This window comes from Carlito syrichta, unplaced genomic scaffold, assembly GCF_000164805.1.
Source record: "Carlito syrichta isolate Samal-C Ts95f unplaced genomic scaffold, Tarsius_syrichta-2.0.1 Scaffold287915, whole genome shotgun sequence".
Lineage (NCBI taxonomy): Eukaryota > Metazoa > Chordata > Mammalia > Primates > Tarsiidae > Carlito > Carlito syrichta.
Genome location: NW_007232011.1, coordinates 294,658 through 302,565, shown reverse-complemented (window position 1 = coordinate 302,565; position 7,908 = coordinate 294,658).

Genomic DNA, 7,908 nt, shown 5'->3' with positions numbered 1-7,908 from the left:
TTCCAACTCAGAGAAAAAAAAAAACAACTTCATTGATGGCCCAGGAAGGGGAGGGCATGTCCCAGCAGGGGCTTACAGGTCACAGATAACTGGTGATTTGCAGTTATCCAAGGAATTTTGCAGATCAGCAGGGGAGATGCTTTGTGAAGATAAGGGAATGGAAAACAACAGGTTTGTGCATGAGTTTCTGTTTTGGGATTGAGGCACCAAAGATGGTGGGAGTTGGTCAGGCACTGTGGCCCATACTTGTCATCCTAGCACTTTGGGAGACTGAAGCAGGAGTATTGCTTGAGGCTGAAATTTCGAGACCAGCCTGGAGCAACACAGTAAGATCGCATCTGTGCAAAAAGGTAAAAAAAAAAAGAAAGTTGCCAGGCATGGTGGCTCTGACACAAGTCATTCCAGCACTTTGAGAGGCCAAGGCAGGAAGATCGCTTGAAACCAGGAGTTCGAGACCAATCTAGGCAACATAGTGAGACCCTGTCTCTACAATAAAAAATTGGGGGAAAAAAATGATGGTGAGAGGATCCTTGAATTCAGAAAAGCTCAAAACAAACATTAACAGGATGAGGGAAGATCTTGCTCACTGCCCTCCCCCAAAGCCAGCCAGCCTGTCCAACCGGTGAGGTCTGTTGCAAACCTGCAAACTTTAAGCAAATAAACAGACCGTGGGGTCACCAGGAAAGGTCTGGCTTTAATCAACCCCTCATCATCTTAGCCAAGAGTCAAAGACTAGAACAGCAGGGGTGAGACCAGGGCTGTTTGCCCCTTAAAATTACCCTGCAAAAATAACTGGTACGAAGCCAATTGATGAACAGGAGACGATGATGCCGGGTGAGGTGCGACCCAAAACTGATTTTTAAAACAATGTTTGAGTCGGGGTCTCACTGTGTTGCCCAGGCTGGAGTGCAGTGGCAGGATCACACGTCACTGCAGCCTCGACCTATTGGGCTCAGGCAATCCTTCCACCTCAGCCTCCTGAGTAGCCGGGACTACAGGTGCCACCACCACACCTGGTTAAGTTTTTTTTAATTTATTGTAGAGATGAGGTCTTGATGTGATGCCCAGGCTGGTCACGAACCCCTCGGCTCAGGTAATCCACCTCAGCCTCCCAAAGTGCTGAGGTGACAGGTGTGAGCCACCATGCCTGACCCTTAAAATGAATTTTAGAGTGGCCAGCAAAGTTTTTTTTTTTTGAGTTGGGGTCTCACTCCGTCGCCCAGACTGGGGTGCAGTGGCCGCTCCTGGCCACCGCAGCCTCAAGCTGCTGGGCTCCGGAGATCCTTCCACCTCAGCCTTCCAAGTAGCCGGAATTACAGGCATGTGCTACCACGCCCGCCTCAGGCAATCCACTCACCTCAGCCTCCCAAAGGCACGGGATTACAGGCTGAGCCACCGAGCCCGGCTGCCAGCAAAGTTTTAAAACAGTTTATTAGCCAGGCGCATTGGCTCAAGCTGTAATCCCAGCACTTTGGGAGGCCAAGGCAAGAGAATTGCCTAAGCTCAGGGGTTCGAGACTAGCCTGGGCAACTTGGTGAGACCTCGTCTCTAGAATAAATCAAAAAATTAGCCAGGCATGGTGGTACGTGCCTGTAGTTTCAGCTACTTGGAAGGCTGAGGCAGAAGGATCATGTGAGCTTAGCAGGTTGAGGCTGCGGTGGCCGTGAGAGTGCCACTGCACTCCAGCCTGAGTGACAAATGGAGACTCTGACTCAAAAAAAAAAAAAACCAAACAGTTTACTAGAGAAAGAAGAAGGGACAGATGGAGAGACATGCCAGAAAAACTGTGCTTTTTGCTTTTTCCAATATGCCTGAGATACCTTCGCCATGACTGATGTGCTGAAGAGGGTGGGGCCCAGGTGATGGAGAGACTGACATCTCTCTGATGGGTGGAGGTGAGGTCTTTTCCAGGGAGACCAGACTTTTGAATACACAAAATCATGGGCTCAAAGGTAAAGTGGGAGGATTGCTTGAGCCCAGGAGGTCAAAGCAGCGGTGAGCCGTGATTGTGTCACTGCAACCATCTTGATGGAGTTTTCCTTTGTTGAGTGGGGTGTACTGGGGGTCCACACTAAATTCACATTTCAGCCCCCAGGGCCACTCAGAATGTCTGGACACTTTCTAAAACACGCCTACAAGAAATGTATCTATCAGTGCCTAACCTGCACTAGCTACCCTGCCTCGGTTCACACCTGAGATCCCAGCACTCAGGGAGGTCGAAGCAGGAGGATCACTTGAGGCCAGAGTTTGAGAACAGCCTGGGCAACATAATGAGACCTCCTCTTTACAAAAAAAAAAAAAAAAAATTACTGGACTCAGTGGCTCAGCCTGTAATCCCAGCACTTTGGGAGGCGGAGGCAAGTGGATTGCCTGAGCCCGCAGGTTCGAGACCAGCCCGGGCACCTTGGCGAGACCTTGTCTCTATAATAAATCAAAAATTAGCTGGGCGTTGAAAGGACAGACTGAGAGTGAGAAACCATTTTTCATCTTGTTCTTAAACCCTGACACGATGAGAAAGTAGAAGCTATGCTTTTGGAGAAATGCACACTTCAGGTAAAATTAACTTTACCGACTTTGTCTTTTCAGAAACAGACTTCCAGGTATCAGAGATATCTCATAGTGGCAATCAAGCTTGCCTAGAGTAAAGGGAATTTACAAGGCCTAAAACATCATGCATTGGGCAAGGATTGTAAAAGTCACGAAATTTGTAATTACAAAAGTTATGACCGCTCAGAGGGAGAGCAAGTGGGGATTCAATCTCCCAGGAAATTGGGTACTATCTACAGGGAAGCCACAGATCCCCAAAGCTACCCACTGGGAGTGCCTAGGAGATAAGGGGAAGTGCATCTTCCATGAGCTCTAAGGAATGTCATTCGGGAAGGTGCAGGAGAATGAGAATTCTTGTCACGCCCTTCTCTAGGGGCTATGATAATGTGTGCAGACATTAATGTGTCCCTGTGTCACAGGATCTCCAAGACATCCACAGGTGGTCGACAAAGAAGTCACGGCAGTCACGTGCAACATCTCCCAGAAAAGGATTTAAGCCAGGACTCTGGAGGGCTATGACGCCACACTCACCTAGAGTGTAGGCCCACTCCCTGTCTGTGGGGGGTGAACTTTTCTTAAATAAATCTTTTCCTCTCGCACCTCTGTGTGTCGCAGTTCTTTGCATTTACTCGGATCTCTGGGTTCTCAGGGCGGCACCTCCGGCTTGCCGGCTCCGGAGGTGCTGCGCCTCCCGGCATCTCTTCACTCTCACCCTATCCAAACCCTAACAGGTGTGATAGCACATGCCTGTAGTTCCAGCTACTTGGAAGGCTGAGGTAGAAGGGTCGCTGGAGCCCAGCAGGTCGATGATGCTGGGATGGCCGTAAGCATGCCACTGCCCACCAGTCTGGGCGACAGAGTGATACTCCAAAAAACAAAAAAATTAGCTGGGCAAGGTGGTACACGCCTGTGGTCCCAGCTACTCCAGAGGCCGAGGAGGGAAGATCGCCTGAGCCCAGGAGGTCAAGGCTGCAGTGAGTTGTGATCCTGTCACTGCACTTCAACCTGGGTGACAGAGTAAAACCCCGACTCAAAGAAAAAAAAATTTCCAACCTCAGTCCTTGCCTCAGTTTCCCTTTTGCGGTGAACATGCCCTAGACCAGGATTGGACCTCAGTTTTCCAATCTGTGAAATAGGAAGTTCCCAGTAGACACTCAACTGGGCCTCCCCTCCTTTTTCCCTAAGACTCAGGGTTTATCCTAGTGCCTGTTTCTGATGTTTTCTTTCTTTCTTTTTTTTTTTTTTTTTGAGTTGGAGTCTCACTCTGTCGCCCAGACAGGAGTGCAGTGGCCACTCCCGGCCACCGCAGCCTCAACCTGTTGGGCTCCGGGATCCTTCCGCCTCAGCCTTCCAAGTAGCTGGAACTACAGGCGCGCACTACCACATCCAGCTAATTTTTGATTTATTGTAGAGATGAGGTCTTGCCAAGTTGCCCCTGTGGGTCTCGAACCTGCAGGCTCAGGCCATCCACTCACCTCAGCCTCCCAAAGGCGCGGGAATGACAGGCTGAGCCACCGAGGCCGGCTTCTGATGTTTTCACTCATCTGACTTTTTTTTTTTAGTATTGGGATCTCGCTTTGTAATCCAGGCTAATCTCGAACTCCTGGGCTGAAGTGATTTTCCTGCCTTGACCTCCCAAAGCACTGGGATTACAGGCATGAGCCACTGCAGCGGGCTAATTTTAAAAATTGGGGGGGATAGAGATGAGGTCTTTCTATGCTGCCCAGGCTGGTCTTGACCTCCTGGCCTCAAGCAATCCTCCTGGCTTAGCTTTCCTAAGTGCTACAGACACACACCTCCACACCTGGCTAATTTTTTTTGATTTTTGGTAGATACGGGGTCTCACTATGTTGTCCAGGCTGATCTCAAACTCCTGGCTTCAAGCAATCCTCCCGCCTTGGCCTCCCCAAGAGATGGGATTATAATTGTCAGGCAGTACGCCCAGTTAATTTTTTTCTCAACCCACCCTCCCCCGTGGCTCTCTGGGGTCTTCTCTCAGAGGTTTGGCCTCTGGAGAGTGCTGTCTTCAGCTGAGTGACACCAGCAGAACGAGAAATGCCCACAGCAGGGCCACTTGCCCACAGAGAACCGCTGGGGTGCAGGACTCAGGCTCAGGGTCTTCTGATGCTCGAACATGACCCTGCCCACCCGAGCTGTCACTGCCTAGTACAGGGGTTCGGAGACAGGGGTCAGAGGCCGGGTCTCAGAGGGGTCGCTGGATAACTCAAAGAGCCACAGGGGTCAGTGGTGGGAGATGCCAACCCCAGAGCACAGACACACACCTTGGCCATGGAGGGCACCTGATCCCTTGGGTAGAACTGGGGCATGGTGTAGTGAACCTTCCAGCCCCTTCCACCTGCTGGGAACAGGAAGGGGTCAGGGCAGCAGAAACCCGTGGAGTCAGCAGGAACACCCATGTCAAATTAAAAGGAGGGCCAGGCATGGTGGCTCAGGCCTGTCATCCAGCACTGTGGGAGGCTGAGGTGGGAGGATTGCTTGAGGCCGGGAGGTCAAGACCAGCTTGGGCAACATAGTGAGACCTCGTCTCTACAGAAAATTTTAAAAATTGGCCTGGTGTGGTGGCACACACCTGTGGTCCCAGCTACATGGGAGGCTGAGAAGGGAGGATTGCCAGAGCCCAGGAAGTTGAGGCTGCAGTGAGCCGTGATCGTGCCCCTGCAATCTAGCCTGGGCAACAGAGTGAGAGCCCAACTCAATAAAAAGTGGGGAGGAGAGCACAGGGCAGTTCATACAACCACAGCCTTCCTGTTGACGAGTCAGAGTGTGACTTGTGCGTATGTGTGTGGTTCTAGGCTGTGCCCCATGCGAAGACAGGCACAGGGACTCATCCCAGAGTGCCCCATGTGGCCAACTTAGGACATAAGAATCAGTTGTTCGCGAATTCTTACCCTTTTCCTGTTTTTAAAGTGTTCAGTGTCCCCGTATTACCTTTCTACAAAGAAGCAAGGATTTGTTTAATAGATGAATAGACGAATGGATGGATGGAGAGAAGGATGGATAGATTGAACTATAGATCCATAGATAAGTGAATAGATAGATATAGATAGAACAAAGATAGGATAGACAGGATAGATATAGATAGATGACAGAAAGATGGACAGATGGAAAGATAGACGAATAGATAGATTAGATAGATACATAGATAATAGAACATAGGATAGATAGAACATAGGATAGAGCTAGACAGACAGATAGATACATAGACGGAGGGATAGATGGATCGATGCATACACACATAGATGGATAGTGGGATGGTAGGTAGGTAGGTAGATGGGTAGATAAACATAAACAACTTGACAGGTAGATGACAGATAGATTTTTTTCTTTTTAGAGACAAGGTCTCACTCTGTCACCCAGGCTGGAGTACAGGGACACAGTCATGGCTCACTGCAGCCTCGACCTTCTGGGCTTGGGCTATCCGCCCACCTCACCCTCTTGCATATCTGGGACTACAGGCACACACCACCACACCTGGATAATTTTTTGATTGTTGTAAAGATGAAGTCTCACTATATTGCCCAAGCTGGTCTTGACCTCCTGGGCTCAAGCGATCCCCCTCCTCAGTCTCCCAAAGTGCTGGGATGACAGGCGTGAGCTACCACACCCAGTTAAGTGTATTTTAAATACTATAATGGGCAAAGGTTTTCCTGGTGCTTAGGCTTTTCACTTGAATAAATCACAGATAATAAACCCAGTCAGAAGACAGCGCAGTGTGGACTTGCCGTACTTCTCCCTTTAGAAAAATGGCCAACCTCCGCCCTCTTTGGGATATCAAAGTGATTCTTCCCAGCTTGTAAAAAAGTGATCTGCTGTGTGATGGTGAATTTTACGGGCCAAGTTACTTGGGCCACATTACCCAGATATCTGATCAAACACTAGGTGCCACTGTGAATGTACTTGTAAGTATGACATTTACATCAGTACGTTTTCTTCTCTCTAATGTGATGGACCTTGTCTAATCAGATGAAGGTTTTGTAATATAAGAAGAGTGACCTCAGCCGGGCTTGGTGGCTCAGCCTGTAATCCCAGCACTTTGGGAGGCTGAGGTGAGTGGATTGCGGTTTGAGACCCGCCTGGGCAACTTGTCGAGACCTCATCTCTACAATAAATCAAAAAATCAGTGGGGCGCGCGTCTGTAGTTCCAGCTACTTGGAAGGCTGAGGCGGAAGGATCGCCGGAGCCCAGCAGGTTGAGGCTGCAGTGACTGGGAGCGGCCACTGCACTCCAGTCTGGGTGACAGAGTGAGACTCCGACTCAAAAAAAAAAAAAAGAGAAGAGTGACCTCCCCGAGTGAAGAAGGAATTAGATCTCCAGATGACAGCATCGAATTCTTTCTTACATTTCCACCTTTGGGATTCAAGACTGCAACTCTAATTCCTGCCAGAATTTCAAGGCTGCTGACCTGTTCACCCACCCATCCATCCACTCACCCACCCACCCATGCTTAAGATCTGTCTGTGCCTACCTGTCTATTTATACTCAGCTACCACGTACCTATGTATCCACTGGTCTATTGGCTTGAGCATCTATCTACCTATTTATGATCTTATCTATCTCTCATTTATCGTCTGTTATCTATCATCTGTGTATCTACCTATTTATCTATCAAGCCATCTTACCTATCTATCCCTATTTGCCTATCAACTCATTTTATCTATCCACCAGTTCATCTTATCTACCTAATGTTTATCACCAGTGATCTATCTACCTACCTATTTATCCATAATTCATCTGTCATCTATCATTGATCTATCTATTTATCCACCTATCCATCAATTTGTCTTATTTTGTCTTACCTATCATCTATCTGTCTGCCTTTCCATCAGTTCATCTTGTATATCTATCATTTATCATCTGTTACCTACCTGTCTATTTATCTATCCATCTATTTACCTTATCTATCATTTATCATCTATCTAACTTCTATCGTTATCTATCTACCTACTATCATCTATATCTCTCTCTCTCCTCTGTTAATTTATCTACCTATTTTATTCATCACTTTTTCTATCTACAGTCATCTTATTTTATCTGATCTATTCATCAATTTATCTTATTTATGAATTATCTAGTTAACTTTCGGTCATCTATCATTATCTTCTATTTATGTATCCATCATCAATCTACTCTCCATCCATCCACCCACCCATGCATCCATCCACTCACTCATCCATCCATCTGTCCATCCATTCACCCACTAACTCATTTATCCATCCATCTACCCATCCATCCCACCCTCCCACCATCTGTCCATACATACATACATACAGTCACCAATCCATTCGTATATCCAGCCAGCCAAGCAGCCATCCATCCTTCCATTTCTTCATCCGTCCGCCC